Source organism: Rutilus rutilus, assembly GCF_951802725.1.
Source record: "Rutilus rutilus genome assembly, chromosome: 2".
NCBI classification, from domain to species: domain Eukaryota; kingdom Metazoa; phylum Chordata; class Actinopteri; order Cypriniformes; family Leuciscidae; genus Rutilus; species Rutilus rutilus.
Genome location: NC_140210.1, coordinates 16,485,780 through 16,504,662, shown reverse-complemented (window position 1 = coordinate 16,504,662; position 18,883 = coordinate 16,485,780).

Here is an 18,883-nt window from a genome sequence, read left to right as displayed (position 1 = left end):
CCCTCCTCCCTCACGGCAAGGTAACTGTGTGTTGACGTCACGCCATCAATCCATCAAGCCATGCCTCATTTGGCCAAAAACTCATGCACTGCACGACAAGAGTGTTTGTAAACGAGCTTTACTGTGGTTAAAATGACTACAGCATACATGATTGGCTGCTAACAGGCCATTTGTGCATCCTGATAAGAAGAGACAACGCAGTGCAAAGATGTATTTGACAGGAGGGGAATCTCCTGATAAATGGAACAGGGAACATACTCTAAAGCTTTCTCAGTATGTTTGAGTGGATGCGAGTGTATGTGTAGATACGGTTTTGCCTATATTGTGGGGACCAGGGTTACAAAATAGTAAAATGCAGAAAGGTTTGTGAGATTAGAGTTAGGGGATAAAAAATATCATTAGATCCACCTAAACAACATTTAATTTTAAATAATAGAAGAAGAAGAAAAATAACATACATAATTGAATACAAATATCAAAATCAGATTATATAAATGAAAACACATTATTAAAAAATATAAATGTAATAAAAAGTAAGAATCAGTTTCTAAAATATTTAAGGAGATATGCCTATATGATATGATCGGTTTGCAATCATGCAGAGTGTTTCTGGAGGACACATAAGGATAAAGATAAGGATAAATTACATCTATATGATGTTTTATTAACAAAGTTCGGGAGGAACACGTTCAAACGATCTATCCGATCAGCACGAGAAAAGGCCAATATATATACACAGTCGACTCACCTATGTTCCTCGACAGTTTTCTGCATGGTTCTTATCCCAGCCAGGGATGCAGGGGGAGTACTCTGGTTCGGGCCAAATTCCAAGCTCGGAGCCCTCTCCTTGCCAGCACTCCAAATACGCATACTCTTTTACTCTATCCGTTTATTTGTAAGTGTGAAGTGAAGTTTTGTCTGTAATTAGGCTACCGATAGATTGTAAAAGTTTGTGTATGGGTTTGGCTATAGTGAATTTTGGAAAATGTCCTCGCAAATATAGTGAAGCATGTTGAAAACCATCTTGTGAGGACATCTGAGGTGGTCTTCATTATTGGAAATGCTCATAAATCAGCCAAGAAAAACGTATGCTTACACGACAGTGTAAAGTTTTGCATCCAGACAACAATGTTGTCAAAATGATCTGCGAAACGACTAAAAACGCTATATTATGCATGCCACGCCAACGATGTCACTTTGTAAAGAAACACTACGTGCCTATAAACTGAACATGTAATATGCATGTGCGTGATGTCACTGTTTTCTCAAATGCACATTTTTTGTAGTTTACACAGACTATAACGATATTGGGTTAGGCACTTTGAAACCCTGTTTTAAAAATTTAGCATTTTCAGGTCGAAACGCTGTTGTTGTGTAAATGAACGACCAAATCGCATAAAAAGTTTTTTTGTTTTTACTTGAAAACGGTGTCGTGTAAATGGCCCCTTAAATCAACAGGGGTCCATTCTTTCTACTCCGCTTAATACATCTGAGATGATTTGACAGATGCCAGATCTTCTAATCGTGATAACTGATCTCTGGCTAATTTGGTTCTTCAAACAAATTTGCTGATTTGATTAAAATATCTTGATTAAGTTGTCTGAGATTACTGCCCGTTCTTCTGTTAGCAGATATATTGATACTCAAAACCATGATCTGATCCATGATGAATCATTTCTGCCCAGTGCATGTCAGCTGCTAAATATTGCATTTGATAAGACATTTTCCATTAAAATTAATAACCTAATTAAAGGTGGCCAATCAACTCAGGCTTTTAAAAAATGTGGTACGATTTTGAGTCCTTACTCACTAAATACACCACTTAGAATAATCATATGTGCCCAGATAAGGTGTAAAAAAAATAACATATTCATTGATTTGGAGATTCCACTCCATAGAATCCACACATACAGGAAACAAGGTAAATGCGTCACATACTTAAACCGAAAATGTTTGAATTGCTCTACTGGAATCTCAACGCATGCGTTGTTATTACAGTTCTTACACAGTACTTCAGCACTAATCAGAGGTCTATTCCAGGACTTTAATGGATGACATCTAATCCACAGTAACCTCAGCAGAATTCTACTGTTCATTGGGATGGAGACATAAGTGAGAAAAATAATTAAATAAAGAGGTTATTAGCATGGAACTATCAGATTGACTAACAAAAAAATGGACTAAAAACATGAGTTTATAAGAAATTAGAAAACGTTCATACTCGCAAGTTGCTCTAATAAAAACGCTCTAAGTAGTAGTACATTTAAATAAACAGAGCAACAGTTTTAGGAGCAATCGTAAATTAAAGCTACACTGTGTGATATTTTCCCCCATCTAGCGGTGAAATTGTATATGACTACCCAGTGAATATTAGTTTCTGTTCCTACGTTGGCCGTATTATTCCAAGATTAACATGGCTTCCAGTTCGACTTCGTCCAATTGTGCTTTTAAAACCTGTGATCCGTCGCAGCACAGATTTATGTTACAAGGTAAACAATACTTTTTCACCATTGACGTGAGGAAAAGTAACGCAAGTTATACTAGAGGTCGTTCTGGCGTTATGCACAACCATGCAAGACAAGCAACTATAAAACTTTGAATTTACACAAATAGGCTGAATTACCTGTCGAGAAGAAAGCAGGCAACTTCGGCGTCTGTTTTAAAATCTTTGCTCCTCATGAGCTCTTTCCATCTGGGAAAAGTTACTCCAGTATTGACTTTGGTCTTGCTGATTTGCCTGTCACGTTGACGTTTTAATTCTCTCTTTCGCTTCCTTGGCGACTCTGCTACATGTCCTCGAAAATAGGCGTGATCCTCCATCAGCAATCTTTCAAATCTGCCGGCAGTCGCGAGTAATCTCCCCCTCGGCCCTCGCATTCGTCTCTGTGTCACTGAGTGTAAAGCGCGAAAGGCGAAGCTTGAATTTACAGGTATGTCCCTCTTTGGCTAATGTAGTTTCAAAATGGAGGGGCAACATGGCGACCGGCATTCGAACCCCTCACCCGTATGTACTTTCAATGGCAGATTATAAACTTACGAGAATACTTTATTACTTGAAAGAAGTAAATATACATTAATGAGCACATATATTTTTGAAAGAACTAAGTGTTTTTTTGCTAATCAACTAAAAAAATTACACAGTGCAGCTTTAAGTTACAAAAGAGATATACGGTAAAGAGATGAATGCATGTTAACTAAACTAAAAAATATTTTCTTATTTTCCAATCTGTGAAACGCTTTGTAAACTCTTTATATTAAAGCAAAATCACATTAACAAGAATCAGCCATGCTGATATATGGTCATTACACACACTTGCCAATGATATTGTTTTTATACAACAACTAGCCTATATCTTGAACATTGGGGGGGATCAAACAATTTTGGGTCTGGAGTCACAAATGTAATGGTCCTTTTTGGTTCTTAATGTAATAAAGGCCCAAATTTTAACCTTTGGCAGTTGGCACAAATTTTCACGTTTTCAAGCCTTCATAGAACACAGAGCTGTAAAGGCCATGACATACCAAGCACTTGGTCAGCTGTTGGCCAATGTCGGGCCATTGAGCATCTGTCAACTCAGTTTTTGCTGTGTGTTCCACATAATCAGAACTAGTCGGAGCATTGTGTGTGGCTTTTAGGCCGATTGAGCATGTTGAATCGATGTCGGAGCTGTTGGTGAGAGACCACTCTGATTGGCAGTTCAGCTTAGCAAACCAGTGCACAAGAAGAAAAACGAAGTGACGAAAGCAAGCAAATGCTCAAGTCAAGAGGGCACACACAGAAGGCTTTTCTATACATCTTCATCCTACCTGAGCATTCCAATAAATTAATAGGCTATTTTCATGACATAATGGCCGTCTAGAATGAAGAAAGTGAAAACCAACTGATCAACAAGGTCTGTCACAATTCCTTGATTAAAGTTGAGTGCTTAATTAAAAAAAATCAACAAATTAGTTCAATCAAATGAACTTTTATGAGTATTTAGACCTTTCTTTTTCGTTTGAGTTCACCAAACTGACACATCTTAAGTAATCTGAATTGTTTAATTGTTTTGAGTTTTATGAACTTGTTTCTTTTCATTTAGACAAACTTTGCTAGTTAAAACTAAGTATAGCAAACATCTTCATTGAAAGACTGGGTGATTTATGAAGTACTGTAGGCTATTATGTCATGTAATACTTGGGGGAGCCGTATGCATTTTGATGAAAAAATGAGACACATTCAAGTGTTGTACAATGCAATTGGAATACATGCATGTGAGCGTGAGGCACAAATTAACATGAGGCCAGCCCTTTCCAGTAATGCAGTGGTTCCCAAACTGGGGTACGTGTACCCCTGGAGGTACATGAGGTGTGTGTGAACAAAATTCTCAGTTTTGCCATTCATTTAATTCTGCCCCAATTTTATAAAATCATTAAAACGCTCTCGGTTACTAACGTAAACTCGGTTCTCTCTAGATGAGGGAACGAGTGTTGCGTAAGCTAGCTTACGCTACGGGAAAATCCCTTTTCTCGAGAATACTGAAACCAAAAAATTATCCTTAATTTTGCATTCATTTAAAACGCATTGCTGCACAGAGCAGGCCAAGGCGAGACGGCTCGCGCGCCTATTGGTTGCTCTGCGGCAACTGCTGCAACCTATCGAGGGACTGCTCGTGACGTAAGCGCCAATGAGGGCGCGGGCGCCCTAGCACGTCACGTCCCGCCAGAATGGCTATATAAGCCCAGTCCAGATAGGGTGTTCTTTGGTTTTTCATACTGAAGCGAAAACCAGAACGTAGCACAAGCACGGCAGGGTTACGCAAGGGTAAGCTAGCTTACGCAACGGGAACCCAATGTAAATGCACGTGCGTGCTAGGGTCGTCCACACATAGCCTCAAGGGCACGTGCCCGGGGTACACATGATAGTGGGTAATATATTATATGGGCCAACGAAGAGTGGGCCTAAGAACATCACATAACAATATATATGTTTAATAGTAATGGGTGCTTAGCACATTATGACAGTCAGGGTCGACATCAGTCAGCCTGAGCTGTGTGATAGAAGGTTTTAACACAGTTTTGTCAGTCAAGATAGACATCTGAGCCGAGAGGGACAGATGTAATGCATTAACACAATCAGGAAGGACCTAAGTCAGCCTGAGCTGCCGGTTTTAACTCCGTACGGGAAGTACGAGTATATTATGCAGTCTGGACGAAGCTGATTCGAGCAGAGCTGTGGATATGGCACCAGAGGCCCAGCCTGCCGCCATACAAATATCCTGGAGTGAAACCCCACTGGACCAGGCGCATGAAGAGGCCATGCCTCTGGTGGAATGGGCTCTGGAACGGAGGCGAGAAGATGGCCGGCTTCTGGTTCTGCGATGCAGATGGCTCGTCCCACTGTAGAGCTCTTCGACGGTGCAGGCTTCTTCCAGAGATCCAGCGATGTGTACACTTCGCTGAAGAGATGAAAAATCAAAGAACACCCTATCTGGACTGGGCTTATATAGACATAAGCCACGCCCATTCTGGCGGGACGTGACGTGCTCATTGGCGCTTACGTCACGAGCAGTCCCTCGATAGGTTGCAGCAGTTGCCGCAGAGTAACCAATAGGCACGCGAGCCGTCTCGCCTAGGTCTGCTCTGTGCAGCAATGCGTTTTAAATGAATGCAAAATTAAGGATAATTTTTTGGCTTCAGTATTCTCGAGAAAAGGGATTTTCCCGTAGCGTAAGCTAGCTTACGCAACACGAGAGTACTCTCGTAAGAGAACCGAGCATGCATTTATAAAGGACAAAATGCTGCCTCTAATATAAAAACAGGAAAATCGTAGTGCCGTAAGGTCAAATACAAGACATCCAATCAAATATTTTGCGGTCAAAACTGACTGCATCCACACAAGCAGCATGCATATGATTCTGCCTCAAAGCGTGATGTAAACAATGATTTGTTTTTTTCAAGTCATCTCAGGGTATTTTCATCACAATAAAGTATAAGAACAGTGCAGTGCTAATTGACAGCCTTTATTACAGTGCAGAAATTATAAAAAAGTTTTTTTCTGTGATAAATTATTATTATTTTTTTTACATAAAAATCCATGAGGGCTTAATGCACTTGTAGTGCATAAACCAATCATAAAATTGTCATTAGGACAATAAGGGGAAAAAAATACTATATAATTTTTTTGTTATTGTGCAGCAGTATAGGGCTATTTGATTTATTAGCCAGATAAAAGTAAGGGATAAGAAAAAATAAAACCTGTCAATTAAACATAGGTCAGAAAAAACTGGTATTACACTTGACATTTCTGTCCCCTCACTGAAATATTGGCTACGCCCCTGGGGGTCCCCAATCCTGTTCCTAGAGATGTACCTTCCTGCAACCTTCAGCTCCAACCCTGATCAAAGACAACTGAACCAGCTAATTAAGATCTTCAGGAGCACTTAATAATTACAGACAGGTGTGTTGGATGATAACGTTCATCTGGAAATGCAACATGCGCCATTTCAACAGATTTGTAATGTAAATCATTCATAAACCTATGCCAACACAGGAGAATACATCAATATGTTTCTAAATATGCAAACTGCAGCTCGTAATTTCAAAAATAAATTTATGTGAATTGTAGTTCGCGATTTGAAAATAAAAGCTTGCATGTTTTGATGTCCACATGTTCTTGTTCAAGAAATAACAGTTGGCTGTAGCATTTCTATTGTAAAGAAGTGGCCAAATATGAAAGATTAAGCTGACATTTGAATTAAATGTTATTTGACCAATGTTAAACAACGATTTGTTCATGCTGTAAAGTGTAACAACAACAATCAGTGGCACACTCTGCAGGCATTTGTTATAAAATGTAATGTACACAATGTTTTTTTATATTATATTATGTATTTACACAATGTTTTTACATTTTTCAATAAAACCATAAACCAATTATTATTGCCACATAGTAATTATATATGTATTTTAAGTCATTTTAAAGGCTATTTGTTCACCTAGATCTATTTTTATTACCTCAAAATAAATATTATCCGATTACTCAATTAATTGTTAAAATAATTGACCGATTACTCTATTACCAAAATAATTAGTCACATTAGTGACATCCCTATTCAAAATGATAAGCAAAACCATGCTTTGTTTACGGTTTGTATATCCACAGTACCAGTTCCGGTGTCCGGTTAATTAAATGCATCATAATACAGTGGAACAGAGTGAACAAAAAAATAAATAATAATAATTCACAAAAGATAACAGCATTTGGGTTTGGAATAACATAAGTAAATTATTACTATTATTACTTATTTAAAAAATAAGAGAAGCACAGACCTGACACGAACATACTGTATCAAGAAGACACTTTGGGGTTTCTTGTCCAAAAAGAGAGCCTTAAAGGAATAGAGAAAAAGAAAGACAGACAGTTAATTAACTAGAATTTATTGAAATGATTTTGAGCTATTTACTAATTATATTTGTATTGTAGTAATTAAGTGACTGTCCTAAGTCCTAACCACAACCTAAAAACACACTTAAGTCAAAGTGTGTATACAAATTTATACTTTATTGTATTTGAAATATATTCACTTTTTCAATAGTACACTGCAAATATACTAACAAAAAAATCTTACTATCTTTAAATATATTACAAGTATATTAGCATCATGCTTTTACCTATTTTCACATTACAACTTTTAACACACTTTAAAATAATTGCACTTTAGTATATTTTCAAAAAAATATATTTTGGGTATATTTTAACTGTGTGCTGGAAATGATCATTGTAAATGCATCATAGTATACAATAGTATTTTGTACAATGTATAGCTTTATTTGTATAGTTTTATTTGTCTATTAATGTACATTTGTTATTGAAGACAAAGTATGTAATTTGTAGTATTTGGAATAAGCCAAAATGTATTAATGAGCCTTTTACTCAAATATATCACACCACTGCCCACTATGGCCCACTCGCGGGCAAGTGCGCTGATGTGCTTCAGGAGACCAGAGTTCGAGTCCCGGCTCGTGGACCTATCCTGATCCCGTCCCTCCTCTCTCTCTCTCCCAGTCCCACCTCACTTCCTGTCTAGCTACTGTCATATCCTAATAAAACAAATCCTAACAAAACCGCCAAAAATTAATCTTTTAAAAATAACAAATATATATAAATACTCTTATGTTATATTGCTTGTGTTTCCAAGACACTTAATGTAATGAATTTGTAATGTACTTGTAACACAAATAAAGTACACTTTAATATCACTAATCAAGCATGTAATTAGTCCCTACACAGGCATATACTTTAAGTATACTAAGTATACTTGAAGTTGGTCCAATTTAGTACACAAAAGTACACTAAATACACTTAAAGTTATGCTTTACTACAATTTAATTACAACTAAAATATACTTCGTACATTAAACATTATTTCAGTCCTAGTTTATGCCTAATATGTATTCTAAATGGGGTATTTTGAATAAAACGTTGAGTATGTTGTATCCTTGGATATTACTGTCGTTCATTCATTGTAAAATAATTGTAAAATATTACCTCGCACTCTTTAACGGTTAAAACTGGAGCGTCGCTGTGTCCGAGTCTCCTTTCGAAAATGTCACGTCATATCTAGCAACAACATTAAGCAATTGCTTATAATCGTTAGAAAAGTTTAGAATTCAGTTACTTACATTTTAGACATTTCTCCAGTTTTGTCGCCAACATAAGTGGTTCCAAACGAAGCTACAACAGAAAAGTCTCCAAACAACACGGTGGTGTTTTGTTCCTGATTTAATTTAGCGAATCATTTGAGTGAATGATGTCGCCACCTACTGGCGTAACGAGACCACCTGTAGAAAACGTCATCGAGAAATTCCCGCCAATGCTGCATAGACTGACAGACTGACAGACTGACAGCCTGTCTGCAACGTGCAAACACAGACAATCAAACTTTTAGATCAATATCCATAATTTACTGCTGTATAATGTTCTTCTTCATTTTATTTTAAACATAAATATTGAAGTCTATAGGCTACATAAACGTAGTGGCCCTGGTTTCATACAAATGTTTTATATATTTAACACTCTGCTGGTGTTTTTGGCATGAGTGTGCATGTAATATTACAATAAATTAGACTAGGGGCTTACTAAGAGAAAGGCATGGACTGCTCCAATGCAAAAGGTGAAGTCTGGTACTACACAGCTGTACGTGGAAGTGGGGAGTGAGGGACCGTGCCCTTTGACCCTGTGTGTGACCTCAGTCCTGGTGTGTAGTGGAGTCCTTCTGTGAGTAAACACACACTTGGCCAACGGGAAGAGAGGATTTCCTCTGTTTAAACACTGTGTGTTAGAGTGTGTGTTCCAGGAGAGAGGAGACAGAAGCGAGGTCAGTGAAAGGGATGTACTGAGATTTTAACATTTTCACTGTTACTTTGCTTTCATCAAATGCCTCTAACAGGCTGAATAAACAATCTGTTTTATAATTGCGTACAGCAATATATCACCCTTTTCCATTCACATAAAAGGATGGTGAGAATATGCAATTAGGCATACCAGTAAACAAGGAGAAACGGTGGAATGAAAAGAAAACTCATAAAGGCATGGATTTTTCATGAACGCAATGGAAACTGTTTGTGTGTGTGTGCTTAAGATAAAGTTTCAAATTACAATAGAATAAAATAATATAAACCAGTGCAATTAGATGATTTCAAAGAAACAGAACAGCTGCAGAAGGAGAGATAGAAAAATATACACTTGTAAAATGCACTTGCACAGAAATGTACATTTACAATTACATAAGGCATATAGTCCAGTCATTTCTGAAAGGAGCTGAGCTTTCAGCCCCATACTAACACACAGAAATCACCATGCTGTGATTTTCCTTAAGTAAAGAGTGTTTGTGTGTGTCAGGAACTGGTGTCTCTTTGAGTCTGTCTCTGGCTGTGTGAGATATGTTTCCTCTCCAGAGTGGAAGTGCATTATGTTCAGCTTTAGAGAGTGTGTGTAATGTATTGACGTTTCTGCAAGCAGTGTGGACATTTCTGCAATTAGTTTGTGACTAAACGGAATCCTAACCGAACATACAGCATGAAAGAAAGTAATTAAAAATATTTTTTAAAGTCATTAAAAAACGTATTTACATTGTTTGTGAGACCTCATTAAAGGTACATACACTGTAACAAAACTGTATGCATTTTGCTGAAGAACACTGTTTTGGTTGTGCTTTGGCTCTGCGTGACTGTGCGGATGAATATGACCCTTCACAATAGATAATGCTTTACAATGAACTCTGTTAGAGAGCTACATATGGCAATTTATCTTTCAATAAAAAATCGTATTCAGCTTTTGAGTAAAAAAACACAGTTTCTGCATCGCTTTTACAACATTTTAATTCCCTCAGTTCTTGCCATCTCTGAGCCAATGTTGATTCTCGTTTTATTACGAGTTCTGTCACAATCTTCTCTGATTGTTCTTCAGATTGTTCATGCACAGAAATCTTTGCAGATACACACACATGCTTGCTGGTGAAACATTTATTTTTTACCAAACAAGTCAGTGCAACATATGCACAGCAGACATTGGACTAAACAAAAAAATGCTCACAAAAAAACAGTAAACTGAAAAAGATTGAAGTGTCAACAATTAACCATTGAGGTGTTTGACCAGGTGGCACATGTATTGGCCAATTAGCTCATGTAGTGTCAGTTTGAATGGCAGTGTTTTGAAATGGCAAACGTGACTTTATGTCAGATTGTTGTGTCTTATGCAGAGAACCGTGTTCAGTGCATTTAAAAAGTGCCATTTTGAATTGCAAAATGTGTGTAAAGCAGAAAATGTGTTTAGACTTTTGGAGACTTGAGAAGAGGTTTTGCTCTCTGTGTGTCAGTTTGAATAATTGTGCTGTGCATGTCATTTTAGTGTGTTAGCAATTGGAAAAAAACTGTACAATTTTGTTCATTTTGAGTAAAAATGTTACGGTGTACCTTTAAGAATATTACACTAAATACATAATTTAAGCTTATACAGTTTTTACACTATATAAAAGGAGGCCATGCTGAATTTTTATTTCATTAGGTGTGTGTAACTCAGGTTCATGTGCAGTCCCTTGCATTCTCTGTCCCCCATCACCTCACTATGAAGGTGTGGACTGCTCCAGATGAGATATGCGGACCAAACCACTCTGGCTTTGCGGACAGGGGAAGATTGGACAGCTGAGGTGGCAGCGCCAACAGGAAATGGCCTCCTTTGAAACAGGAAAAGGACGTGAAGAGTGTTTGTCAAAGGATACTGAGAGGATTGTTACATCAACTAAAGGAGCTTCTGTGTGTGTGTGTGTGTGTGTGTGTGTGTGTGTGTGTGTGTGTGTGTGTGTGTGTGTGTTGGTGTGTTTCACCACTTGTAAAGGCCAGAATTCGGCAAATGTCCTGGCAAATGCAACTAATGTTTCACATCTAAAATTCAAGATGTATAGGGTTGCATATGCAAACACCCCAGACCCCCCACAGTCTTTACCTTTACCCAGACCATCTTATGCCTTATGGAACTGTATATTATGCTTTATTTTGGAGTTATACCTGTGAAATACCCTGTATTTATTACTTTTTGATAGACAGAATTCTACATTCAGAAAGTCTGCACACATTTTTTTGACATTTTCTGTACACCCAGTCAAACTTTTAATTTCAATTAATTACTGGTCAGTTTTAATTTTGATCAGATGGACGTTTTTCTTTTTAATGTAAGTAGCAAACTACCTACCGGTTACAGAGGGCAGTATCGGAAGAAATGATACAACTAGGCTACTAGTTGACTCGAAACTGAATAGACGCCATTTTATCGTGAGATCCCACCCCCTATGGGCGGGTTGAAAACATGCGGAACTAGCTCCTACTACTGGCTGTAGTCTCGAGCCTCTGGCCAAAAAAGCCTCCGATGATGCAAAATGGAGATTTTTTGCGTCATCTGAGGTTTTTTTCCAGACACACAATACAGAAATCTCTCGTCTCAGGGGGACATGAGGGAGGGAAGCACGGTCATTCGAAAAAATTCTACCGGTTTCTACTGATACTAGCTTAATGCTAATCGGTGAAGTATCCCTTTAATAATAAGGAATAAAAATAGCCTGGCTTTCAATGAGCCAATCATTCCTTTCTGTTTGTCTTGCCATATAGTAATTCAAAACAAAACCACTGCAGTTTGGCATACTGTCTAATCTATTAGGTGGTTAATGTTTGGCTGGTTAGCAAGGGCAGGTTAGCCACTAACCTCTGGTTAGCTCCTGCTACACTTCCTGTACACAACAAACATGTTTCTCCACTGATGGCCATTCCAAAGTAGCCACACAGTACTAATTGACAAGCAACATCACAAATGTTTAATATTTGAGGTGACATAATTAGATATATTACTTGTGACACTTTTTGGTAAGCTCTCTCAAATTCATAATGCTCTACATTTACATTTACTTTTGTTTCTTTACTTTGTCACTCTCCCTTCTTTCCTGTACTTCAATTCTCTCTCTTATCTCAGGAGAGCTACTCTTCGATCTTACCACAGAATGAAATGGACGGATTGACAGGGGATGAGTAGAAAAGGTGGTAGCTTGTCCTTCAACTGTGGGTGTGAAAAGCTGGATCAATAAAAAGGAAGAAAACTTGCTGTGCACTTCTTTCCATGTTCATCTTTGTACGCTTCAAATCACAGTGCATTACAAAAATAATGTTTTTTTTTTTTTTTTTTTTTTTTTAGAATTGCTATAATCCATTCTTTCATATACATATTGTGATACACTGATATTATATTGTGTTTTATTATGTAGCTATTTTTCTTGTCATGAGGCTCAGAACTGATTGTGGACTTAATGTTACATTAAAAAGAGAGTGTGAAAATGTGAAAAACACGTGTTTGTGTGTATGTGCCTCGGGTAGTGACCTATCACACGCTGTCTCTGATTGGCTGTGGCAGGGTTCTGCCGGGGTCTGTGTGAGGTGTCTGTGGAGGTGACTGCTCATCTCTGTGATTGGCTGATCCCCAGCAGCAGCTGTTCTAATATATAAAACTCAAAGTCCAACAGTCGCATGAAAACGCCTCCAGGGCATCTGTTTGTCAGACTCCACCGCAGCCACTGGGCAAATGCAGCCTCGGTGTGCTGGACACACTCACAGAGTTAACATTGTATTCAGGATGTGACTTTTGTTACAAAGACAAAGAACAAGAGGTTACACTGTGCTTTTTAAATTAAAAGAGAGATGCAGGATCACAGATTAGATCAAAAAGAGAATCAGTTACACACATGCACACACACACACACACACACACACACACACACACAGAGAGAGAAAGACAGCTGGATTTCCCTACAGTAGCCCAGCATGTATCATGATTAATAGATATAGTTTAGAGGTGTTTTTTGGGGGGGGAATTGCTGCTTTGCTTGAGTCAGGCATAGCCACACACATGCACAGGTCAAAAACAAAAGATTATAACACATTCCAACAATATAGCAAAGAATGGCAAAGTTTAGACTATACCCCATAGTCTATGGTTGCTAGGGTGTTCTGGGAGATTACTTACTGTCCCAACGCGAAAGAGTCCAATCCATCAGTCTATAGAGTTCTGAACCAGGGATCTCCTTCAATGCAAATCTATGGGGATTTTTTGCCCGTTTCATCAAACACAATGTGAAAATAGTAAATGACAAAAGTCTATTAATAATTATCTTTAATCTTAATCGTTAACTTAATCCCAGTTAATTGTTCTTGTTGTTTATGATACTCTAATAGACCCTGAGTTCTAAAAAGGCTGTACAAAAACACTTTTAAAATTTTATTTAGGTCCAGCTACAAATTTTATTTTATTTTATTTTATTCCAAAGGAGAAAGACAGAAAGAGAGGAATATGGGACGATCACATCCCATGATTACCATCACAAAACATATTCTGGACCCAATGACCTTTCCAGCATCTCCCCCTTTGTCTCTCACACACTCACACTCATACATACAATCACATCCCACAGGCACACTGCATACACAAACATTAACATACACTCAAACAGACAGATGCTCACAAACACAAATCTCACTCATTATTCTTTCGTTGCACACACACACACATATACTGTACACACACACACACACACACACACACACACACACACACACACACACACACACACACACAAGGATGGTGTTCACAGCCCAGTGATAAAAGGATATTTGGAGAAAGGAGAGAAGGTTGGGCCACCCAGAAGAACAAAAGAGAAAGAGGGAAGAGAACGGAAAGAAGCAGAGGATTTGAAACAGCTCTCGAATCAAAGCAATGCTGCCTCAATAACACACATTCTGCCTCACATATACACATGTATCCCTCTCTCTCTCTCTCTCTCTCTCTCTCACACACACACAAATGCAGAGGTAACATGTGACCACTTTTATATCCTGGCTATATCTTTTTCAGTCTCTGATTTCTCTTTTGTGTCCTTCCAACTTTTGTCTTCTTTTGGGAGAGTTTATGTATGTTATCCACTTGGCACTAGTTCTGTACCACGGCTGAGATCCACAGGACTGCTTTTGTTAACATTTTGGATTAATACCTTTATGTTCATAATGTAGGCACATTATGAACATTAGACATCACACTTTGACTAGGAAAATGGGGTAAAACAACATTCTATGTCAGTTAACATGCTGCCTCATTTAAAATTAGAGTCTCAATGATCTACGAATGTGTGTGTGGAACATGAGTACAATTAAATAATACATATGTGCTTTTGTACATAAGAGCTGATTTATAAAGTTCTAAGAACTTTTCCTCTAAATGTCTTCCACAAGGTAACATTGATTGTCCATTTAGCCAACATGTAACATAAAATGTTTCAACAGCGCCCTCTGTTGATGTTCACTTTCATTTGCTAGACTATAATATTTTCACATAGCCATTTTGAAAGAAAGAAATAAGAGAGTAAGAAAGAAAGAAACTATCAGAACTTTTATGAAAAAACGCAGAGGGAGAAACCATCTAAAAAGAAAGTGACTAACATGCCCAAGTCAGCCAAGACTCCAAAACAGTCAAGTGCAAAAGTAATTGGCCGTTTGTGAAAACTTTGTGCTGTTGTTTAATGCATTCAATTAGATATCGGTGTCAGCTCTCTTGGGAGAATGGAGCGCATGTGTATTTTTAGCTTTAATTAAACACATATCAATGCTACTCTCACCCTCTCTCAGGGAAATAATGAGAGAAGCGTCCCTCAGAGAGATAGTATTGCTGTTTTAGGCATTCTGAGATCCCTCTGGGCCAACAGGAGAACTGCCATACAGTTCCTGTGTCCTCTCTGATCAATAGTATTGATCAGGTTTATGCTAATAGGTAAGGAATGAATAATGAGCGAGACTGCTTGGATCTGCTATGCAAGCAACTATACAGAATAGAGCTGAGTAACTTGCCTACACAAGTGTACATAACTGCAGAACTTCGCGGATAGCAGTGAAAAGCAGTTAAAACTTTACTTTTACTAAAGGTACCTAAACATAAAAACTTTATTCTTTGTTCGCAACTTGTTTAATCTCAGTGACAAAACAGTGACACATTAAAGTTCCTATTTATGGTAAAATCCAGGCGTGTGTGGTGTGTATATACATAGGCCTACATGCAGTATGGTCACACTGGTCACAATGGTCCGATTCTCACTATTATTAACTATGACTTTTGCCTCAATAAACTCCTAATTACTACTACTACTACTATGGCCGTTCATGTCGAGTGCGACGAACTGCTTCCCGTTTTGAGCGTCTCTCTTCCAGAAATGACTTGTAGGCCTCCTGAGAGTCCCTGTGGCCGTTGTTAATTGCTGCGTGCTAGTTGGGTCTGTCATTTGCAAGTGCCTCCCAGTTGTCCAGGTTGATGGAGAAGGCCTGAAGATCCCTCTTAATGATGTCTTTAAAACGTAGATGGGGGTGACCATGTTTGCGGGGGGCATTTGCCAGCTCGCCATTTAGCAAGATTTTTGGGAGGCGGGTGTCATTCATTCGATAAACATGCCCAGTCCAACGGAAGTGGCGTTCACGAAGGATGTTCACGAAGGTCACTGGGACCAGTTCTCTCAAGTATGACAGAGTTTGGCACATGGTCCTTCCAGCATACACCCAGTATGGAGCAAAGGCTGCGAAAATGGAAGGCGTTGAGGCGATGTTCGTGTATGTTGTCCATGTCTCACTTGCATATAGTAAGGTGCTAAGTACACAATAACGAGGTTATTGTTGTTTGATACTGTGGAACCCAGGTAGGTGAATTTGTCTACCACAGATAGACATGTGTTGTTAATGTATACTGTAGGGTTTAGGGTTGCAGGTTGGGCAAGGATAACTATCTTTTTAAGACTAATCTGCAAACCAAACTCTAGACATGCAGCGGCAAAAGATGAGCAGAGTAGTTGTAGATCTGCCTCTGAGTGGGCAACAAAGGAAGCTCACGTACCAGAACATGGCGTACTTTAGTCTTCGCCCGCAGTCTGGCCAGATTGAACAGTTTTCCTGAGCTGCGGGTGTGTAGAAGGATACCCGACTCATCAGGGAAGGCACGGCGTAGTACTCGTCAGAGCGAGTGCCTTCAGACTGTACAGTTGCCTTCATGCCCTCATGAAACTCAGTGATCACCTTCAGTAACTTTGGAAGGCAGCCAAGTCTTTGTAGGATGAGGAAAAGTCCAGATCGACTAACACAGTCAAAGGCCTTGGTCAAGTCTACAAACACCTAGAACAGAGTTTTATGCTGTTCAATACACTTTTCCTGTAGTTGACGAACACAGAACACCATGTCTGCTATGGAGCGGCCAGCACAAAACCCACACTGGCTTTCAGGGAGGATACGGTCAGCAAGGATTTGTAGACGTGGTAGAATAGTGCGAGCAAATATCTTGCCAGCAAGACTGAGCAGAGGTATTCCTCTGAAGTTGTTACAGTCTGCACGGTCCCCCTTGTTTTTATAGATGGTGATGATGTTGGCATATCTAAGGACATCTGGAAGATATCCACTGTTCCAGCACATCACAACCAGATGATGTAGGACAGAGGCAAGAACATCACCGCCTGCCTTATAAGCCTCAGGGGGGAGGCCGTCAGCTCCGGGAGACTTGTTATTTTTCAGTGCTTTAATTGCAGATTTGACTTCCTCAATGGTAATCTCTGCATCCAGATCAGACAAAGGGGGGAGCTCAGGAACAGCAGCAGTTATTGCCAGTGTGTTGGCTGTGACAGGCTGAGCATAGAGAAGGCTGTAGTGCTCTGCCCATCTCGCCAACTGAGATTCCAAATCGGTCAGAAGTTCGCCTGATAGGGAACAGAGTGGAGAGGATTTTTTAGGGACTGGGCCCAAGGCTTCTTTCAGACCTTCAAAGACACCTCTGATTTTTCCAGTGGATGCACTTGACTCAATACGGTCACACAGTGTGCTCCAGTAAGCCTCCATGGCTGTTTGTGCGAGTGACCCGTTGGACATTGCGGCATGCCTGCTTCAATGCTGCCTTATTTGAGCAAGTGTTATGCTGCAGGTAAGACAGTCTGGCTGAACGCTTAGAGTCAATTGCAGGTAGGAGCAGGCTGGCATGGGTTTTGAACCAGTCAGGCTGGGATCTGGATCGCTTTCCAAAGATGGAGAATGCAGCCTTTGTGGTAAATGAGTGGAAATGCTGCCAGGCAGCCGTGATGTCCGCATGAGGAGGTGAGGAGTCAAAGCTGGAAGCAAGTAGTTCCTGGAACGCATGATGCGACGCAGGAGCATGGGTTGCAGAAACATCCAGACGAGGAGTAGGCTTGGGCCTGGCGTAATGAAACTTGCTTGGGACCATCCTTAGTTTGCAACGTAGAAGGGCGTGATCAGTGTCACAATCTGCTGAGTGCAGTGATCGGCAGTGTGTTACTTCCTTCAAATGCTCACGCTTCACCAGTACATGGTCAAGTTGGTGCCAGCGCTTAGAACGTGGATGACGCCAGGTGACTTTGGAGGAGCTTGAGCCCTGAAAGAATGAGGAGGGGACACAGAGTTTGTGGGTGCTGCAAAGTTCCAGTAAGCGCTGACCATTGTCATTCATGTTGCCATATCCATGGATTCCCAGAATGTCAGGCCATGCACTAGAGTTAGCACTCACTCGGGCATTAAAGTCACCAAGGATCGTCAAAGGTTCGGTTGAGGGGGTCTTCTGAACAATGGCGCTCAGTTGATTGTAGAATGATTCCTTTACATCTAGACACCGTACATTGGTCTGTCACCGTCTGGGTATCCGTTCCAGAATAAAGTATCGTTTTTTCCCCGGACAGAGCCAACACCGGTCAGCCAGGTTTCACTCAGGGCAGCGATGGAGATGTTAAGTCGGAGTAGTTCTGCATCAATCAGGGCTGATTTACGAGGTGAGACGCAGTCCATGTCAGAACTAACGCCAAGAGAACGCACATTCCAGCATGCGATGGAGGTGTATGCGACAGTTGCAGGATGACGACCAGGTCGCGCCTGTCGTACACGCGAACCTTGCCGAGCAACGACAGCACTCTTAAGGACAGAGTGCTCCCGAGTTGCCAGTCGTGGAGGCTGAATGTTAGACGTTATAATGGAGAGATGAGATGCTCATAGTAGAGAGCGCCCGGGCAAAAATTAAGTGAAAGGATGCGTGCCCAGGTCAAACTTCCACCTCTGGACTCAATGCTACAGATTCCAACGGAACACAGGTGTGTGACGGTTGGTGTAGTTATGAGTTGCCCCGCAGTGACCAGCTGACTAGGTCTATTGCCCCGTGACCATTGGCGAGGTGCTCTTCTGCTCACCGGGCGGCTGAGACAGACCGACTCAGGTGCTGTGACAGCAAATGCGCTCTGATACTCAGCATACCAGCCCCTGCTGCCGGGCTAGCAGGGTGGACTGGG